Source organism: Convolutriloba macropyga, chromosome 7 (genome assembly GCF_964194025.1).
Source record: "Convolutriloba macropyga chromosome 7, txConMacr16.3, whole genome shotgun sequence".
Classification (NCBI taxonomy): Eukaryota; Metazoa; Xenacoelomorpha; order Acoela; family Convolutidae; genus Convolutriloba; species Convolutriloba macropyga.
The window spans coordinates 59,255,298-59,277,744 of NC_134474.1; the positions used below are offsets into that span (position 1 = coordinate 59,255,298).

The window sequence follows — 22,447 nt, forward strand, 5'->3', positions numbered from 1 at the left end:
AAACCTGACATTTTTGCATGCAAGCTATAGTAAAAGTTCCTTTTGTTCTGCACTCTGCCTACACAGGGGACACCAAGTCCAGTTTGGACATCTCAAAATTTACTTGTGAAAACTTAAGTAAGCCAATCAAAAACAAAAAATTTAATCACTGATAGCAAAAAATTTATCACTCAACAAAAATAGCACTCAATGTAGAGTTTGCAAACAACTTTGACAAAGTTCAGTCATGCTCAAAATGTTTCAGAATTTTGATTAGATATAACTGATCAAAGAGAAAATGCATAAATTTACCGGAAATCTTTTCAACAGCACAATGAATTGTGTTTTCTGTCTCTTCAACAGCGTATCCCAATGGTTCATAACTATCAGCATACGACGAAAAACTGGTTCCCTCAAGGTCAATACTTATGACTTCTACAACTTCGTAAATTTTAACCAAGCAATTGACTGATCCATTATCATAAAAACCAAAATTTGTCCGACTGTTTTCGGTGTTGTTTCAATTTCAACAAAAATTTTTGCAGAACCCCTGGCATAGCATTTTGAGTCCAGCAAAAAAGCATCACGATAACGGCAAAAAATTCTTGCTGAAGGAAATTGTTCTGATAGCTCTTGAGTAAAATTTGTTCTCAACAAGCCATGATTGTCTTTGATACGCTTTTCAGTTCCGACAAGATTGCGGATGAAGCTATTCAGAGGATCAACTGCTAACTCTGATGCAGAAATCTCTCTGTTCCTGATGTATCTTTGCACTAATAATTTAGACGTATTGACGGTTCCAGTAACCAGTTTGATGAGTAAATGTTTTGCGGATTCGAACAGAAATGCTGACGGTGTCCAAAGCGGTCCAATAGTTTCACATTGCCAAGCCAAATGTCTTAACAGATGAAAGTTAATAGACTCAAAAGATCCACCTGGAAATTTGAAACAAATGTTTTTACAAAAGGCTTCGATCAGCATTCCACAGAAGCTTGAATTTCTGTTCGAGTCGTACAAAGAGCGCACAGCAAAGACTAAATAACACAAATCACGAAAAGTTGACGTGTCATTTAGGACTGGCCGAATTACAATTGGTGCAAGATAGAGAAGTCAAGTTTTGAGCTCATTTGCCTTGAAGTGTTTGAGTTCGTGAAGTGATCGAACACTGCGCTTAAAATCTGGGGGTAGTTTTAGTGCTTTGGTGGCATTCTCTATCTCAACAGGATATCCACTTACTTCAAACGAAAATTCGAGCAAAATTTTGGCTACTCCTTTCAGCAGCTGGTGCATTGTGTCAACAGGCGCAGATAAGGGAAGATCTGAAAGAACTTTGAAAATTTCAGGATAACCTTGAACGCCCTTGGTTTTAATCTCCTTTCTTCAACATCTCCTCTTTCAAAGTAGACAGCCTGCCTGTAGTGGCGATCGGGATTTCTCATTTCTATTTCCTCATTGTGAGGATAAGAATGCAACAGAAATTGGTGTTTGCCTCTCATTTCGCATAAAGTGCAGCCGTAATACCCGTTGAAACGCTTCATTTGTAGCACATTACTTTTGCAGACGAGATCGGCAATAAAAGGAATTGTTTCCAATTGTACAAAGTATGGAACAGATTCGTGAGAAAATTCAAAAGTTTTATTAAGTTCATTTTTGTAAGTCCAGGGCGCATCGCCTGTTCCATACCATAAACTACATAAAACAATATTTTAAAATTTTGACCGCAAAACAGGAGGTAAATCTGCGAGAGCAACCCAGACTGGATATGCAGATTCGCTCGCAGAGTTTCGAACAATAGCACCGTCAGTATTCAAGATCAATCGCACTCTGAAATTGTTGCATTTTACCAATCGCTTCACTTTGATGTCTTTTGTCGGGTCCCGTTTGTTACTATATTGAAAGATGTTTTGTTCCGGTTTATAATGCAATGTAGTTGGTTAAAAAATCGGATGCAAATTAGTTCAATATTGTTGAATGCCTCGTGACTTTGAATATAACTCTTTGTTAGATCAGGAGTCAGTTTTTTTGCGGCATAGGGCGTAGGAAAAAGCTTATTGGGGTTAACTATATTTTCACGTTTTATCAGGTCGTATAGAACTTTATCGGGACAGCCGTAGTTTGTAACAATGCTCAGAAGTGAAAGGAAAGAGTTATGAACAGTTACATCAGAACAATCACAAACTGATTCTCTTGAAAACTTCAACAAAGAAGTCTGGCTCGCTGCCTCTTCTGTCTCCTGAGCAGACAAAATGCTGTGTGAGCTGTTTCGACTTTCTACGCTATCATTGCTGACATTGCCAAAATTTTCAACATTAGAATCGAAATTGCCGTCATTATCAGAAAGCAAACCTGAAGTTTCGCTTTCACTACTAGGTGTAGAACTCCTGAGCATATCATCCCCCTCGAGACTGCTGTGTGCGTGAGAAATGTAGCTGTCAATGATGTCACATCCAAATGTGGTCCTTTTTTTTCACTTTAGAAGGGGTTCTGTGTTTCGAATACTTTTTCCGCTTACAACCTTTTCGCTCATTGACAAAGGTGCCAAAAAGATGGGCGTCCAAAATTTTCTCATCAAAGCCTTCGTTCAATATACTGGTTTGATTAGTCGTTTCATCGGCAGTTGTTAGGGCAGGAAGTAATTTCTCCTCTGTGCTGACTAAAACACTTTTAATATCAGAGCCAACGATTTGTTCTGATTCCTGTTGAAGGTTGTCAGTGTCGAGAAAGCGTTCGACGGATCTTTCTGCCGTATTTTCTATTTGCTCAGGGTACATCGGTAGCTCAGATTCCATACTGCAAACATCTCACTTGCATTCTCCAACACTGCTGAAGAGCGAATCAGCATAATCAGCAGTTATTTCTTCATCAGGGTAGATTGTACGGGTAACCTGCAACCTTAAATTTCGATTTTTTTAAGTACTGGCAGCTATATCATTGGAAAAATCGCGTATTCGCCAAACATGAATGTTTTACAAATCTTACTACACCCAGTAGAACAACATCTTTGTCAGACGAGCCGCTTTTCATAATTGAGAGAGGCTTCAGTCGAAGTTTAAGTTCTGGGGGAATATCTCCCAGCGGCTCCAGTTTAGGCTTCAAAATTTTACCAGTTCGATTGTAGAGACCAAAGCCGCCAAATCTGTCCGGTTCTATTTTGTATCTACTAGAGTCTGCTTCACGGTAGACTTTTGATAATCCCTCTAAAGTTCTCTTTAAGGCTGGTTCAGAATTTATTCGACTTAAAAAGGATGAGAAATCACTTATTTCAAGCGTCTTCATTAGTTGGCGTTGGCTTTCAAAAACCCGCAACAAATTTGAGCTAACAAACGCATCAATGGTAACTAAATCTTCACAATTTGGCATTTTTCAACTGAAAGGAATTTTAAACCTGAGAATAACATAGGAGACAACCCATTCAGAAATAATTGTTTTTAGATAACATAGCTTTTGACTTCAAATTTTAATTCCATTTCTGTTAAATCTTGCCATTGCTTTTAAAAATTTCCTGTATACTCTAAGCTATCAATAAAAAAGGTCAGAGCAATATCAATTCTCTCAGAAAAAGTTAAAACAAACTGCAATTGTAGCTCCCAAAATCTAAAAATTAAATATTTTATCAAAGTAAAACCATCTAAACAATTCTAACAAAACAAGAAAAACCTGCACTCAGAAGATTAAAAAATTAAAAGAGCAAAAACAGCAAAATCTTTCAGCACTTTATCTGACCAAATGCAACTATTCGATTTAGAATCAACAAACTATATGCAGCTGTTTTCATAAACACTACTAAGATGGCTGTCTTCTTAAATTCTATTGAGCAGTCGAACTTGACGCAGCTGGCAGCAATGGCATTTCATTCTCATTTTTAGCGTCAATTGAAGTTTCTTGATCTCGAACGTGCTGATTATATGCCTTATTTGCAGATTTATAGCCCAAGACTGTAGTTGTAGGGTACATCTGTTTCACAACACCTGAAAAAATGATATTGGATGCTATTATCATTGACTAAAATTCTGCTATTTCATGCAAATAAAATTAAGCTGAGAAATGAATTTATTTGCGTTTAAAAAACGTGCTCACTTTTAAATTTCTCCCCCAACTCTTTGGAAACAGGAGCTCGAACACTCTCTGAAACTCTCTGAGGCGAAACAATGCGATCTCTTTCCTCTGAAGAAAACAGTTTTAAACCAAGACGACGACCAAAGTTGGCAACATCACTACCAGCAGTTAACTCCATCAAATTGAAACCATCGTGGAAAACTAGTGGTTTTGGAGAGTTCCATTCTGGGTGCTCGTCAACACTTTGTAAAGAAAATCTGGCGAGAGCCAATTCTTCCTTTATCTCTTGCCTCTGAACAAAAAACAAAGCTCTAAACAAAATTACGAAGGCAACTTAACTCGAAAAATTACTTAGATCACCTGTTCTTTTAGGGATTGCAGTATATTCCACTTCCGCCTGTTTTGCTTATCGCACTCCGTTTCAAAAACTGACAAAAGCGCTTCCATTCGCTTTTCATGCGTTTTCACAAAATCATTGAAAGCATTGCACCCAGAGCTCGAATCAGAATCCCCATTGGAAAAAGCTGGCGTTAAGGGCGGACAAGGAGGCAATTGAGCAGGCTCTAGTTTTTGGTTCTACAAACACATCACGTATTGAGTTTGAAACTAAAGACAAAAAAAAGCTGACAAATAAAGACAAAAGTCTAAGCTGGAAATTAACCTTTTGTGTTATTTGTGAGTTGTCCAGGTTCTCGGGTTGCTCTGTTCAGACAGCCTGGGGCCCCTAATTGTTGACTTTCTGTCGTGTCACTGATGGTTGCATTGTTGACACCGTAGTCACTTGGTGACCCTCCAAAATTTTTCAGAGTCGTGCAAGAGCTCTTCAAACTACGGGAAAGAAAGTTTATGTCATCACAGACTTTTCGTTTTCGGTCAGTCTTTATATACGTTGCATTCAAACTCTCTGGATTTTGTCCGTTTCTCAGTTGCTCTTGGTATTTTGCATAGACACTATTGACATACTTTTTGTGCCCCTTGAATAGCAGTCGACAGGGCACTTGTTCTGTCCCTTCTATGAGATCGATTCTTTTGTTTTCCTCCAGTGTTGGTCGCTGAATGAAATCTTCTCCCTCTGGCCAGTAGGTGTAATCACAATAATTTTGTGAGAATCAACAAAAATCCATCTTTGCTCATTTTTCAGAAGAGACAGCTTGATTGAATTGTTGATTTCAACTTCGGTGTCTGACTCATTTCGCCTTTTGGTGAGATTCGGTCGAGTATTCGAAGCAGGACCTGATACCGCTAATACCAGACATGTTGTTGCAGCTACAGGTAACGATGCTGCTGCGACCTCTTCAAACGAATCATCAGATTAAAATAACGCATCAGTTTGCCGGCTCATTTGGGTAAGTCTTAGTTGTTTAGTCGGTTGTTTGATTTTTTCTTTGCTCACTTGCAAGTATCCATGTTTACTTCTGTTTGCCCATTTAATTTACCCATTGAATCACAAAACCATACTCACGGTAATTTCTGCACAATAAAATCTAGCACACTCACAATAGAGAGAACTTGATAAAAACAATGGACCGTTAATTGAAGTGAATTATAGAAAATATCATTCAAATCAAGGTAAAAATCAAAGCAAGAGTATCACGAGGCTCAATCTGTGAATCAATCAAAACAAACTAAAGAAGAACTGCTCAAATTTTCAGTAACTAAAACTAGCTAGCACTTTAGGCTAAAAGCAGTGGTCATTTTCAACATCCGTCATCACCATCATTACCTTCTTTTGATTGGTTTTTTTGCTCTTCTATTTTCTTTTTTCTTAACATAAAAATCTTTTGGTTTCTTCCTGCCTGGTTTGCAGATTTCTTAGCTCTTTTGTATGCTTCCGGGAATTTGACAGGTCCAAAGATTCTTCTAATTTGAGCTGAAAGCAGAAAACTTAATCAAAAAACTCTTTTTGAGAAAGGATGATTGGTAAACTATACACAAACCCTTGATTTGAGCAAAATTTGTGGTGTTGCCGCTTCGCGTTGCTCTTCATTGGCTTTGGTGGGAGAAATCATTGTAATTACCAGTCCCTGTGAAGACCAAAGCTTCTTTCTTAACTTCTTCCCAGCGTCTTCGGGGTCTTTGACAAAACCGAGGTCAAATAAATCAACACCTTTGTAAAACCTAACTGCTTCAGTTTCTTTGTTCTGATCACTTGCGGTGTTTATGATCTGTTGATTTTGCACATCTCCGCCCAAATTAGCCTCGCGACACTGCAAAATTACTTTTAAAAGTTAAGATTTTACATTAGGAAAATGAAAAAAGAACTTGGATGCACAAACCAGCTGTCGGAACGATTGGAGATCTTCTTCAAGCTTTTTGTTGTAGTCACTCATAGGTTTGGCATGAATTTCTATCAAGGTAGCAAACTTCTCTTTATCGGCCATGATCATTTGGCAGACACCTTTGTGATGGTCGCAACACTAAAACCCAGTTAGGCTGGACACATTAAATTTCAATCAGTTTACTTCATGAACTTACGGCTTTATCCAAACTTTCATTGCTTTTCGTTTCCTTTATCATCTGAAGAACATTTGAATTTATTGGATGTTTGCGCTTCAAATGTTTACTAGCAGTTCTTTCAGATTTATAACTGGTTTGGTTGGCATGTTTTTGTGACCAATCTTTTCTGCTATCTGGTCTTCCGCTGCTCATGGCTTTTTCATTCACCCCAGAGCTGGGAACAGCAACAACGTCTCTATCAATTGATTTCAATCGCTGCAAAGAATTTTCAGTTTGTCGCCTCTGATCAACCTCTTTTTGGTACTTGGCTGAAATCTCACACTCGGGACCTTTGTGAGTCAAATAGTATTTTGATCGTCCTTGTTCGAGATTCAAATTGACTTCCGTGAAGGGTTCCATTTCCATTTTCTGCGCAAAGGTGTACTTTACAGGCCATCAATCATCCACATGATAGAGAAATTGAACATCTCTAGCTTCATTTCGAAATAATTAGGCAAACAATCTGTTGAGTGGCATTGCTTCTAGAAATAAGTAAACGATTGAGGAAACAGGTAAAAATTTTTTCTGAACAAGCTATGCGCAAAAGTTGTGCTAGGCAAAATATATCAAAAAAACTTTTTTTCTACAATCTACCTACACAGGGGATACTCCATACCAAGTTTGGTTCATTTTGGATAACTTCTTGACCCGATAAAAAAGACCCCTTTTGGAAATTATTTATTTGAAATAATTGCAAATTTCCGTATGAAATACCAACATTTTTCCTAAGCAAGCTATACCAAAAATCCTTTGTTTTACACTCTAGATACAAATGGGATACTCCATACCAAGTTTAATTCGATTTGAACAACTCCAACACCCGATAAAAAAGACCTAATTTTAAAATTCAATAATCTTAATCTATTCGAAATAATTGCAAATTTCCGTATGAATTACTAACTTTTTTTTCTAGGCAAAATATATCAAAAATTCTTTTTGTTTTACACTCTAGGTACACATGGGATTCTCCATACCAAGTTTGGTTTAATTTGGACAACTCCTTGACACGACGAAATTTCTATTTTTTTGAAACTAGAATAAGCGAATAAGTCGATATTTCCGATCGAAATACGAACTTTTTTCTAGGCAAGCTATACCAAAAATTCTTTTTGTTTTATACTCTAGGTATCCATGGGATACTCCATCCCGAGTCTGGTTCGATTTGAGTAACCTCTTGACCCGAAAAAAGAGGCCTATTTTTAAAATTCAATAATCTTAATCTATTCGAAATAATAGCAAATTTCCGTATGAAATGCTAACTTTTTTCCAACTTAAACTATAGCAAAAATTTCTTCTGTTTTAGACTCTAAGCATCCATAGGATAATCCATACCGAGTTTGGTTCGATTTGACCAACTCCTTGACCCGATGAAAAAGACATCTTTGAAATAATAGCAAATTTCCGTATGGAAAGCTAACTTTTTTCTAGGCAAGCTATACCAAAAATTCTTTTTGCTTTACACTCTAGGTACCCATGGGACACTCCATACCAAGTTTGGTTTAATTTCGACTACTCCTTGACCCGACGAAATTTCTATATTTTTTGAAATTAGAATAAGCGAATAATAAGCGAAAAAGTCGATATTTCCGATTGAAATACGAACTTTTTTCTAGGCCAAATATACCAAAAATTATTTTTGCTTTACACTCTAGATACACATGGGATACTCCATACCACGTTTGGTTTAATTTGGACAACACCTTGACGCGACGAAAATTCTATATTTTTGAAAATAGGATAAGCGAATAAGTCGATATTTCCGATCGAAATACGAACTTTTTTCCAGGCAAGCTATACCAGAAATTTATTTTGTTTTACACTCTAGGTACCCATGGGATACTCCATACCGAGTCTGGTTCGATTTGAATGACTTCTTGCCCCGATAAAAAAAGACCTATTTTGAAAAATACTTATTTGAAATAATAGCAAATTTCCGTATATAAAACTAACTTTTTTCTAGACAAGCTATAGCAAAAATTCTTTTTGTTTTAAACTCTAGGTACATAGGGAGACTCCATGCCGAGTTTGGTTTGATTTGAATAAATTTTTGACCAGAAAAAAGAGGCCTATTTTTAAAATTCAATAATATTATTTTTTTCGAAATAAAAGCAAATTTCCGTATGAAATACTAACTTTTTTCCTACGCAAGCTATAGCAAAAATTCCTTCTGTTTTAGACTCTAGGCATCCATGGGATACTTCATACCAAGTTTGGTTTAATTTGGGCAACTCCATGACCCGACGAAAATTCTATATTTTTGAAAACAGAATAAGCGAATAAGTCGATATTTCCGATCGAAATACGAACTTTTTTCCAGGCAAGATATACCAGAAATTTATTTTGTTTTACACCCTAGGTACCCACGGGATACTCCATACCGAGTCTGAATTTGAATAACTTCTTGACCCGATAAAAAAGACCTATTTTGAAAAATACTTTTTGAAATAATAGCAATTTTCCGTATATAAAACTAACTTTCTTCTAGACAAGCTATAGCAAAAATTCTTTTTGTTGTAAACTCTAGGTACATAGGGGAGACTCCATGCCGAGTTTGGTTTGATTTGAGTAACCTTTTGACCCGATAAAAGAGGCCTATTTTTAAAATTCAATAATATTAATTTATTCGAAATAATAGCAAATTTCCGTATGAAAAGCTAACTTTTTTCTACGCAAGCTATAGCAAAAATTCTTTCTGTTTTAGACTCTAGGCATCCATGGGATATTTCATACCAAGTTTGGTTTAATTTGGACAACTCCTTGACCCGACGAAATTTCTATATTTTTGAAAACAGAATAAGCGAATAAGTCGATATTTCCGATCGAAATACGAACTTCTTTTCTAGGCAAACTATTCCAAAAATTCTTTTTGTTTCACACTATAGGTACCCATGGGATACTTCATACCGAGTCTAGTTCGATTTGAATAACTTCTTGACCCGATAAAAAAGACCTATTTTGAAAAATACTTATTTGAAATAAAAGCAAATTTCGGTATAAAAAAACTAACTTTTTTCTAGACAAGATATAGCAAAAATTCTTTTTGTTTTAAATTCTAGGTACATAGGTGATACTTCATGCCGAATTTGGTTCGATTTGAATAACTTCTTGCCCCGATAAAAAAGACCTATTTTGAAAAATACTTATTCGAAATAATAGCAAATTTCCGTATATAAAACTAACTTTTTTCTAGACAAGCTATAGCAAAAAATCGTTTTGTTTTAAACTCTAGGTACATAGGGGAGACTCCATCCCGAGTCTGGTTCGATTTGAGTAACCTCTTGACCCGAAAAAAGAGGCCTAATTTTAAAATTCAATAATCTTAATCTATTCGAAATAATAGCAAATTTCCGTATGAAATGCTAACTTTTTTCCAACTTAAGCTATAGCAAAAATTTCTTCTGTTTTAGACTCTAAGCATCCATAGGATAATCCATACCGAGTTTGGTTCGATTTGACCAACTCCTTGACCCGATGAAAAAGACATCTTTGAAATAATAGCAAATTACCGTATGGAAAGCTAACTTTTTTCTAGGCAAGCTATACCAAAAATTCTTTTTGCTTTACACTCTAGGTACCCATGGGACACTTCATACCAAGTTTGGTTTAATTTCGACTACTCCTTGACCCGACGAAATTTCTATATTTTTGAAATTAGAATAAGCGAATAATAAGCGAAAAAGTCGATATTTCCGATTGAAATACGAACTTTTTTCTAGGCCAAATATACCAAAAATTATTTTTGCTTTACACTCTAGATACACATGGGATACTCCATACCAAGTTTGGTTTAATTTGGACAACTCCTTGACCCGACGAAATTTCTATATTTTTGAAATTAGAATAAGCGAATAATAAGCGAAAAAGTCGATATTTCCGATTGAAATACGAACTTTTTTCTAGGCCAAATATATCAAAAATTCTTTTTGTTTTACACTCTAGGTACACATGGGATACTCCATACCACGTTTGGTTTAATTTGGACAACACCTTGACGCGACGAAAATTCTATATTTTTGAAAATAGGATAAGCGAATAAGTCGATATTTCCGATCGAAATACGAACTTTTTTCCAGGCAAGCTATACCAGAAATTTATTTTTTTTTTTACACTCTAGGTACCCATGGGATACTCCATGCCGAGTCTGGTTCGATTTGAATGACTTCTTGCCCCGATAAAAAAAGACCTATTTTGAAAAATACTTATTTGAAATAATAGCAAATTTCCGTATATAAAACTAACTTTTTTCTAGACAAGCTATAGCAAAAATTCTTTTTGTTTTAAACTCTAGGTACATAGGGGAGACTCCATGCCGAGTTTGGTTTGATTTGAATAAATTTTTGACCCGAAAAAAGAGGCCTATTTTTAAAATTCAATAATATTATTTTTTTCGAAATAAAAGCAAATTTCCGTATGAAATACTTACTTTTTTCCTACGCAAGCTATAGCAAAAATTCCTTCTGTTTTAGACTCTAGGCATCCATGGGATACTTCATACCAAGTTTGGTTTAATTTGGGCAACTCCTTGACCCGACGAAAATTCTATATTTTTGAAAACAGAATAAGCGAATAAGTCGATATTTCCGATCGAAATACGAACTTTTTTCCAGGCAAGATATACCAGAAATTTATTTTGTTTTACACCCTAGGTACCCATGGGATACTCCATACCGAGTCTGGTTCGATTTGAATAATTTCTTGCCCCGATAAAAAAGACCTATTTTGAAAAATACTTATTTGAAATAATAGCAAATTTCCGTATATAAAACTAACTTTCTTCTAGACAAGCTATAGCAAAAATTCTTTTTGTTGTAAACTCTAGGTACATAGGGGAGACTCCATGCCGAGTTTGGTTTGATTTGAATAACCTTTTGACCCGATAAAAGAGGCCTATTTTTAAAATTCAATAATATTAATTTATTCGAAATAATAGCAAATTTCCGTATGAAAAGCTAACTTTTTTCTACGCAAGCTATAGCAAAAATTCTTTCTGTTTTAGACTCTAGGAATCCATGGGATACTTCATACCAAGTTTGGTTTAATTTGGACAATTCCTTGACCCGACGAAAATTCTATATTTTTGAAAACAGAATAAGCGAATAAGTCGATATTTCCGATCGAAATACGAACTTCTTTTCTAGGCAAACTATTCCAAAAATTCTTTTTGTTTCACACTATAGGTACCCATGGGATACTTCATACCGAGTCTGGTTCGATTTGAATAACTTCTTGACCCGATAAAAAAGACCTATTTTGAAAAATACTTATTTGAAATAAAAGCAAATTTCGGTATAAAAAAACAAACTTTTTTCTAGACAAGATATAGCAAAAATTCTTTTTGTTTTAAATTCTAGGTACATAGGTGATACTTCATGCCGAATTTGGTTCGATTTGAATAACTTCTTGCCCCGATAAAAAAGACCTATTTTGAAAAATACTTATTCGAAATAATAGCAAAGTTCCGTATATAAAACTAACTTTTTTCTAGACAAGCTATAGCAAAAAATCGTTTTGTTTTAAACTCTAGGTACATAGGGGAGACTCTATGCCGAGTTTGGTTTGATTTGAATAACTTTTTGACCCGAAAAAAGAGGCCTAATTTTAAAATTCAATAATCTTAATCTATTCGAAATAATAGCAAATTTCCGTATGAAATGCTAACTTTTTTCATACGCAAGCTATAGCAAAAATTCATTCTGTTTTAGACTCTAGGCATCCATGGGATACTTCATACCAAGTTTGGTTTAATTTGGACAACTCCTTGACCCGACGAAAATTCTATATATTTGAAAATAGAATAAGCGAATAAGTCGATAATTCCGATCGAAATACGAACTTCTTTTCTAGGCAAACTATACCAAAAATTCTTTTTGTTTTACACTCTAGGTACCCATGGGATACTTCATACCGAGTCTGGTTCGATTTGAATAACTTCTTGACCCGATAAAAAAAGACCTATTTTGAAAAATACTTATTTGAAATAAAAGCAAATTTCGGTATAAAAAAAATAACTTTTTTCTAGACAAGATATAGCAAAAATTCTTTTTGTTTTATATTCTAGGTACTTAGGTGATACTCCATGCCGAGTTTGGTTCGATTTGAATAGCTTCTTGACCCGATAAAAGAGGCCTAATTTTAAAACTCAATAATATTAATTTATTCGAAGTAATAGCAAATTTCCGTATGAAATACTAACTTTTTTCCTACGCAAGCTATAGCAAAAATTTTTTCTGTTTTACACTTTGGGCATCCATGCATGGGATACTCCATACCAAGTTTGGTTTAATTTAGACAACTCCTTGACCCAACGAAAATTCTATATTTTTGAAAATAGAATAAGCGAATAAGTCGATATTTCCGATCGAAATACGAACTTCTTTTCTAGGCAAACTATACCAAAAATTCTTTTTGTTTTACACTCTAGGTACCCATGGGATACTCCATACCAAATTTGGTTTAATTTGGACAACTCCTTGACCCGAAGAAATTTCTATATTTTTGAAAATAGAATATTTATGAAATACTAACTTTTTTCCTAGGCAAGCTATACCAAAAATTCTTTCTGTTTTAGAATCTAGGCACCCATGAAATACTCCAAACCGGGTTTGGCTCGATTTGAATAACTTCTTGGCCCGATGAAAGAGGCCTATTTTTAAAATTCAATAATATTAATTTATTCGAAATAATAGCAAATTTCCGTATGAAATACTAACTTTTTTCCTACGCAAGCTATAGCAAAAATTTTTTTCTGTTTTAAACTCTAATAATCCATGGGATACTCGATACCAAGTTTGGTTTAATTTGGACAATTCCCTGACCCGACGAAATTTCTTTTTTTTTGAAATAGAATAAGCGAATAAGTCGATATTTCCGATCGAAATACGAACTTCTTTTCTAGGCAAGCTATACCAAAACTTCTTTCTGTTTTACACTCTAGGTACCCATGGGATACTCCATGCCAAATTTGGTTTAATTTGGACAACTCCTTGAGCCGACGAAAATTCTTTATTTTTGAAAAAAGAATAAGCGAATAATAAGCGAAAAAGTTGATATTTCCGATTGAAATACGAACTTTTTTCTAGGCAAGCTATACAAAAAATTCTTTTTGTTTTACACTCTAGGTACCCATGGGATACTCCATACCAAATTTGGTTTAATTTGGACAACTCCTTGACCAGACGAAATTTCTATATTTTTGAAAATAGAATAAGCGAAAAAGTCGATATTTCCGATTGAAATACGAACTTTTTTCTAGGCCAAATATATCAAAAATTCTTTTTGTTTTACACTCTAGGTACCCATGGGATACTCCATACCAGATTTGGTTTAATTTGGACAACTCCTTGACCAGACGAAATTTCTATATTTTTGAAAATAGAATAAGCGAATAAGTCGATATTTCCGATCGAAATACGAACTTCTTTTCTAGGCAAACTATACCAAAAATTCTTTTTGCCTTACACTCTAGATACACATGGGATACTCCATACCAAGTTTGGTTTAATTTGGACAACTGCTTGACCCGACGAATTTTCTATATTTTTGAAAATAGAATAATCGAATAAGTCGATATTTCCGATCGAAATACGAACTTTTTTTCCAGGCAAGCTATACCAAAAATTCTTTTTGTTTTACACTCTATGTACCCATTGGATACTCCATACCGAGTCTGGTTCGATTTGAATAACTTCTTGACCCGAAAAAAAAGACCTATTTTGAAAAAAACTTATTTGAAATAATAGCAAATTTCCGTATGTAAAACTAACTTTTTTCTAGACAAGCTATAGCAAAAAATCTTTTTGTTTTATACTCTAGGTACATTGGGGGTTACTCCATGCCGAGTTTGGTTTGATTTGAATAACTTGTTGACCCGATAAAAGAGGCCTATTTTTAAAATTCAATAATATTAATTTATTCGAAATAATAGCAAATTTTCGTATGAAATACTAACTTTTTTCCTACGCAAGCTATAGCAAAAATTCCTTCTGTTCTAGACTCTAGGCATCCACGGGATACTCCATACCAAGTTTGGTTTAATTTGGACAACTCCTTGACCCAACGAAATTTCTATAATTTGGAAAATAGAATAAGCGAATAAGTCGATATTTCCGATCGAAATACCAACTTCTTTTCTAGGAAAGCTATACCAAAAATTCTTTTTGTTTTACACTCTAAGCAACCATGGTATACTCCATACCCGTTTTGGTTCACTTTGGACAACTCCTTGACCCGATGGAAAAGACCTATTTTTAAATTTAATTCGAAATAATAGCAAATTTCCGTGTGAAATACGAACTTTTTTCTAGGCAAGCTATACCAAAAATTCTTTTTGCTTTACACTCTAAGCAATCATGGATACTCCATACCTGGTTTGGTTCACTTTGGACAACTCCTTGACCCGATGGAAAAGACCTATTTTTAAATTTAATTCGAAATAATAGCAAATTTCCGTATGAAATACTAACTTTTTTCCTAGGCAATCTATACAAAAATTGTTTCTGTTTTAGACTCTAGGCGCCCATGGTTTACTCCATACCCAATTTGATTCACTTTGGACAACTCCTTGACCCGATGAAAAAGACCTTTTTTTAAATTTATTTATTCGAAATAATAGCAAAATTCCCTATGAAATACTAACTTTTTTCCTAGGCAAGCTATACCAAAATTTCTTTCTGGTATAGACTCTAGGCACCCATGAAATACTCCAAACCCAGTTTGGTTCACTTTGGACAACTCCTTGCCCGATGAAAAAGACCTATTCTTAAAATTTTTTCGAAATGATAGCAAATTTCCGTATGAAATACTAAATTTCTTTCTAGGCAAGCTATAAGGAAAACCCTTTCCGTTTTAGACTCTAGGCACCCATGGTATGCTCGATACCCAATTTGGTTCTTTTTGGACAAATCCTTGACCCGATGAAAAAGACCTATTTTTAAAATTATTAATTCGAAATAATAGCAAATTTCCGTATGAAATACTAACTTTTTTCCTAGGCAAGCTATACCGAAAATTCTTTCTGTTTTAGACTTAAGGCACCCATGGGATACTCCACACCGGGTTTTGTTTGATTTGAATAACTCCTTGGCCCGACGAAAAATACTATATTTCAAAATTAAATATTGGAAGTAATCGCAAATTTCCGTATGAAAATCTAGTTTTTTCCTAGACAAGCTATACCGAAAACTCTTTCTGTTTTAGACTCTAGCACCCATGAAAAACTCCAAACCCAGTTTGGTTCACTTTGGATAACTCCTTGACCCGATGAAAAAGACCTATTCTTAAAATTGTTTATTCGAAATAATAGCAAATTTCCGTATGAAATACTAACTTTTTTCCTAGGCAAGCTATAAGGAAAACTCTTTCTGTTTTAGACTCTAGGCACCCATGGTATACTCGATACCCAATTTGGTTCACTTTGGACAACTCCTTGACCCGATGAAAAAGACCTATTTTTAAAATTATTTATTCGAAATAATAGCAAATTTCCGTATGAAATACTAACTTTTTTCCTAGGCAAGCTATACCGAAAATTCTTTCTGTTTTAGACTTTAGGCACCCATGGGATACTCCACACCGGGTTTTGTTGGATTTGAATAACTCCTTGGCCCGATGAAAAATACTAATTTCAAAATTAAATATTGGAAGTAATCGCAAATTTCCGTATGAAAAGCTAACTTTTTTCCTAGACAAGCTATAGCAAAAATTCTTTTTATTTTGCACTCTAGGTACTCCATGCCCAGTTTGGTTCGATTTGAATAATTTCTTGACCCGACTTATTGTTAATAGATTATTATTAATACCAGGGGTTTCGAGATCATTTGTTTTTCGGCTGTCTAGTGACTTAAGTCCCCGCAAAGCTTGAAAAACAAATGATCTCTCAGCGTTCTGACGGCGAAAAACAATACATGCATGTTCCCCCCCCCCAAAAAAACTGGACGCATTTAGAAGAGACAGTAATATATATGATATCATAACATCATAAACATCAAGAATACCCATATTTCATGTATAAATTAACAGGATCTTTACCTTTTGGGCCCCAAATAGGTTGGTTATACTCCAGAGTTATACTACCTGTACGAGCCATTAATTAGTAAATGTTACGTGCGTTTGGGGGTGCAAACAGTATGCACCCACTTAGCTGGGGGGCACAAACGGAAAAGATCCAAACATCGTACTCGCACTCTAAAACATCATGTACGAAAGCCAATACCCTCAGGTTTGGCTAAAAAACAACCATCCAAAAGCTGATCTTCTATCAACAAATTCTATCCATAAGCTATCTTCTATCTTCTATCTTCTATCCATGAGGGTCTCGGACATCTGGGCCTCGAGCTGGCACGGGTTTCTATATGATGATCTTTTGAAGCTATTCATTAATAAGCCTTCAACAACGAAAAGGCAACAGTGTTATCTGAAATTGCATTTAAAAATATCAAAGCTCAATAAAAAACACCAGGGACCAACCAATAGTATAATAAAAAAAGTTATTAGCATGGGTAGTGACATATATCCTATCGAAACCGCCTCAATTAGAGCTTTTCAACGATATAACTCTTTCATATATACCCCCCACTGTATTTCCACTGTACTTACCATATGGGATCTCCCGTGGGTCTCCACTCCAACCCTAAAGACTCTCCGACTCTCCTTCCACTACTACTACTACGACTACTTCTGCTACTACTACTACATATGGGATCTAATGATATCACTTCTATAGTATACTGAATTAGGGTCCAGCACACATTCTTTCTCTATTTCCTTCTCGCGATACCTTTTGAAACATTCTATTTGGTTTCACATTCAAAGTTATACATGCATACCCCTCGGAGGTGGAAGGCAGTGAATGAGCCTCTCTCTGCTGTCACTTGACGGGACAGCACACGCATAAGCATGTCACGTGACCGGATGGATGCGGCAAACGAAAGTTTCACTTTCTCATATAGGTTCGCCGCTATAACTATGAAGTAAATTTTCAAAGTGATAAATCTAACATATTCGAGAAGCTCTAATATAATGCGACTATTAAAATAGGATACTATGAGTGCAAAAAAAGATTTGCCGTTGGAAAGGGGAAAGGTGGGTGGGGGGTGGTCGGGTTGGGGGGCTGGTATGCGTCCGAAAAAGGCTTATATCTCGCAAACTATTGAACCAAATTTAACAAATGAATATGTTTTGGAATCAGCATGAACTGGGGCATCAACCTGGCGTTAAAAAAATTAAAATATCAAAGGAATCAAAACTCGATTTTTGAGATTTTGGCCGGAATTGGCTTTTTTTCAGCAAAATTTGGAAAATCGAAAAATTAGGCAATGAAATAAAACCGAAACTTTTCATTCCTTATATATTCGTAAAGAGGATTAAATGAGCAAGAAAAGGATTTGTTAACGTAAAAAATAGATTACTAAGAGAAAAGTTATTAAACCAAACAACTTTGAAAATTCGAAAATTTTGCGAAAATCGACCCTGATTTCGGTCTCTATATTGCCCTCGCATTCTCTTGTTTGGCAATGCTTTGAAAATATAATTATATTGCCGTTGGAAGCATGAGTTCTAGGTTTTTATGATTCTACAAAATTTGTATGTTTTGTACTTTCAATTGGTCGAATTTAGTCGAAGTTTGACAAAAATGGCAAATTTTTACCCCTAAACCGACAGTTCTTTAGAAAATTTGGATGTAAATTAACCAAAGTGATAATAGTTCTATATAAATTCCAAAAGTACAATATCACCACATTGAAATGAGCTATCATACGCTTCCTAAATCGTCTTTTTCAAAAAGTTATAAGGAAATGACTTTCATGAAGTTCGACATTTTTTTCCTTTGAGGCGAGAGTTATTTGAACATTTTGTATTAAAATCAGCCCATTGGCATTCGTCTCTACCTGAATTCAGACAGTACGTCGTTAGTGCAACAAAATGCGCTATCATACATCTTCTATCTTGTTTTTTTCAAAAAGCTATAAACAAACGTTTTTCATAGTGTCCGACATATTGATCACCTAACTCGACAATTGATTGAAAATTTTGTATAAAAATAAGCATATTGGCATTTATTTCTACATGAATTCAAAAATTAAGTTATCAGAGCAACAAAATTTGCTATCATACACTTTCTATCCCGTTCTCTTCAAAAAGTTATAAACAAACGTTTTTCATGAAGTCCGAAATTTTACTCACTTAACTCGACAGTTCTTTAAAAATTTCGCATAGAAATCATCATATTGGCCTTTATTTCTACATGTAGTCAGACAATACGTTATTAGTGCAACAAAATGCGCTATCATACATCTTTTATCTCGTTTCTTCAAAAAGTTATAAACAAACGTTTTTCATGAAGTCCAACAAATTGAGCACCTAACTCGACAGTTGATTGAAAATTTTGTATAAAAATAAACATATTGGCATTTATGTCTACATAAATTCAAACAGTACGTCATAAGAGCAACAAAATGAGCTATCATACATTTTCTATCTCTTTTTCGTCAAAACTTATTGACAAACATTTTTCATGAAGTCCGAAAGTTTGTTCACGTAACTCGACAGTTCTTCAAAAATTTCGTTTAGAAATCATCTTATTGGCCTTTATTTCTACATGTAGTCAATCATTGCGCTATTAGTGCAACAAAATGAGCTATCATACTTTTTCTATCTCGTTTTCTTCAAAAAGTTATAAACAAACATTTTTCATGAAGTCCGACAAATTGATCACCTAACTCGACAGTTAGTTGAAAATTTTGTATAAAAATCAGCATATTGGAATTTTTACATAAACTAAAAAATATGTTACTTAGGCAAAAAAATGAGCTATCATATACCTTCTATCATGTCTTCTTTAAAAAGTTATAACCGAATGTTTTTTTTTAAAAGTTCGTCATTTTCTTCGCCTAATTCGACAGTGCTTTGAAAATTCCAGTTTCACTTGCATCCAACTGATTTTTTGAAAAAATTGCAAGTATAATTTGAAAGTAGGTTACAACAAGAGTTCAATAACTTAGGTTGGGGGATCGATTTTTTGCTCCATCATATAGAAAAAATAGTTTGAAAATAAAATTTTTTGATGTTCTCACTACTGTTGTCTGCTTTCAACACTTTCCAGTTTTATTTGCATCCAACTGATTTATTTTGGAAAATAGCAAGTATACTTTTAAAGTACATTACTACAAGAGTTCGAAAACCTAGGTTGGGGGATCGATAATTTGCTCAATCATATAGAAAAAATGGTTTGAAAATTTTTTTTTTGATATTCTCACTACTGTTGTCTGCTTTCAACAATTTCCATTTTTATCTGCATCCAACTGATTTTTTTTGAAAAATTGCAAGTACACTTTTAAAGTAGATTATTACAAGAGTTCGAAAAGATAGGTTGGGGGGGGGTCGATAATTTGCTCAATCATATAGAAAAAATGTTTTAAAAGTAATTTTTTTTTATATATTTTCACTACTTTTGTCTGCCTTCACCACTTTCCAGTTTCAATTGCATCCAACTATTTTTTTTTGAAAATTTGCAATAATAATTTGAAAGTAGATTACAGCAAGAGTTCAAAAATTTAGGTTGGGGGGGTCGATATTTTGCTCCATCATATAGAAAAAATGGTTTAAAAATGATTTTTTGTTATTTTCACTACTTTTGTTTGCTTTCAAATCTTTCCAGTTTCACTTGCATGCGACTGATTTTTTCGAAAAATTGCAAAAATACTTTGAAAGTAAACTACAGCAAGAGTTCAAAATTTTAGGTTGAAGGGGGTCGATTAATTGCTCCATCATATAGAAAAAATGGTTTAAATGTAAAAATTTTTGATATTGTCACTACTTTTGTCTGCCTTCAACACTTTCCAGTTTCAATTGCTTCCAACTGTTTTTTTTTGAAAATTTGCAATAATAATTTGAAAGTAGATTACAGCAAGAGTTCAAAAATTTAGGTTGGGGGGTCGATAATTTGCTCCATCATATAGAAAAAATGGTTTAAAAATGATTTTTTGTTATTTTCACTACTTTTGTTTGCTTTCAAATCTTTCCAGTTTCACTTGCATGCGACTGATTTTTTCGAAAAATTGCAAAAATACTTTGAAAGTAAACTACAGCAAGAGTTCAAAAATTTAGGTTGAAGGGTGTCGGTTAATTGCTCCATCATATAGAAAAAATGGTTTAAAAATGTTTTTTTTTTGTTATTTTCACTACTTTTGTTTGCTATCAAATCTTCCCGGTTTCAATTGCATGCAACTGATTTTTTTGAAAAATTGCAAGAATACTTATAAAGTAGATTACTACAGGAGTTCGAAAACCTAGGTTGGGGGTCGATAATTTGCTCAATCTTATAGAAAAAATGGTTTAAAAATAAAAATTTTTGATATTGTCAATAATTTTGTCTGCCTTCAACACATTCCAGTTTTAATTGCATCCAACTATTTTTTTTGAAAATTTGCAATAATAATTTGAAAGTAGATTACAGCAAGAGTTCAAAAATTTAGGTTGGGGGGTCGATAATTTGCTCCATCATGTAGAAAAAATGGTTTAAAATTGATTTTTTGTTAATTTCACTACTTTTGTTTGCTTTCAAATCTTTCCAGTTTCACTTGCATGCAACTGATTTTTTCGAACAATTGCAAAAATATTTTGAAAGTAGACTACAGCAAGAGTTCAAAATTTTAGGTTGAAGGGGGTCGATTAATTGCTCCATCATATAGAAAAAATGGTTTAAATGTAAAAATTTTTGATATTGTCACTACTTTTGTCTGCCTTCAACACTTTCCAGTTTCAATTGCTTCCAACTATTTTTTTTGAAAATTTGCAATAATAATTTGAAAGTAGATTACAGCAAGAGTTCAAAGAAAGTTAGGTTGGGGGGGTCGATAATTTGCTCCATCATATAGAAGAAATGGTTCAAAAATAAAAATTTTTGATATTCTCACTACTTTTGTCTGCTTTCAACACTTTCCAGTTTCATCTGCATCCAACTGATTTTATTGAAAACAATATGGATACATCAGCCCACAACAAAATCTCACATAATTTAACGCTTTTTAGCGTTGACACCTAGACCTGGGGTCGAATAGCGGTGAATTATTTTTTTTTCACCGCATTCACAGCATTCACCGCATTTCTTACATTAATTTGCCATAATAGTCTATGCGGTGATTTTTTGTAAGAAATGCGGTGAATTTGGTGGTGAATTTTTGTAAGAAATGCGGTGAAAAGCGGTGAATTATTTTTTTTTTCACCGCATTCACCGCAATCACCGCATTTCTTACGAAAAATCACCGCATTCACCGCATTTCTTACGAAAATTTACCCAAAAACCTCGACCCGGGTATGGAGGGTAACCTAAAGTTAACTGAAAGGGCGGTTGATGGAGCCTGGGAGAGGTTAAGCGGACTGTCTGCATGTGATTGTGTTTGTATTTATGCGTGTCCGTTTGTGTGTGTGTGAGTGTGTGTGTGTGTGTGTGTGTGTGTGTTTGTTTGAGTGTGTTTAGCGACTTATTGCTCTCCTGTTTTTACCTGTTAATCTCAATTGAGTGGACGAAAAGTCGAATGGTTAGATGAAAAAAAACTATCAGACGAAAAGTTGCTACTACGAAAAATATTATTCAAAAGGACTATTATAATTGTTTTACACTTTGGTGAGTATTGAAAATTATTTACCATCAAAATTTGTCGAACTTTTCTAGTCTCGGAATATTTTAATCACCGAATCCGCTGTTGCGTGGGTTATTTTGGGTGTTTAGACCGCCCTCACTCCAGAACCCTCAACTGAAACCCTCAAATTACTCCCCATCTTCAACCCTCTCATCTCATTCAACCTCTAATCGCTCACGCTCAACCTCTCCCCCCTACTAAGTCCCTAATGCACCTCTTTTTCTCTTCCTTTCCCCAGCCAAACAATCACCAGTCGCTTGAGAGCAATTCTCAGAACA

At 34.6% G+C, this 22,447-nt stretch overlaps 1 protein-coding gene across 3 annotated transcripts in view; it reads right to left on the reverse strand.

Annotated features, from left to right (window-relative positions):
* Positions 1 to 22,447, reverse strand: part of LOC142342412 (uncharacterized) — a 63,884-nt gene that overhangs the window by 15,540 nt on the left and 25,897 nt on the right. The window lies entirely within an intron of this gene.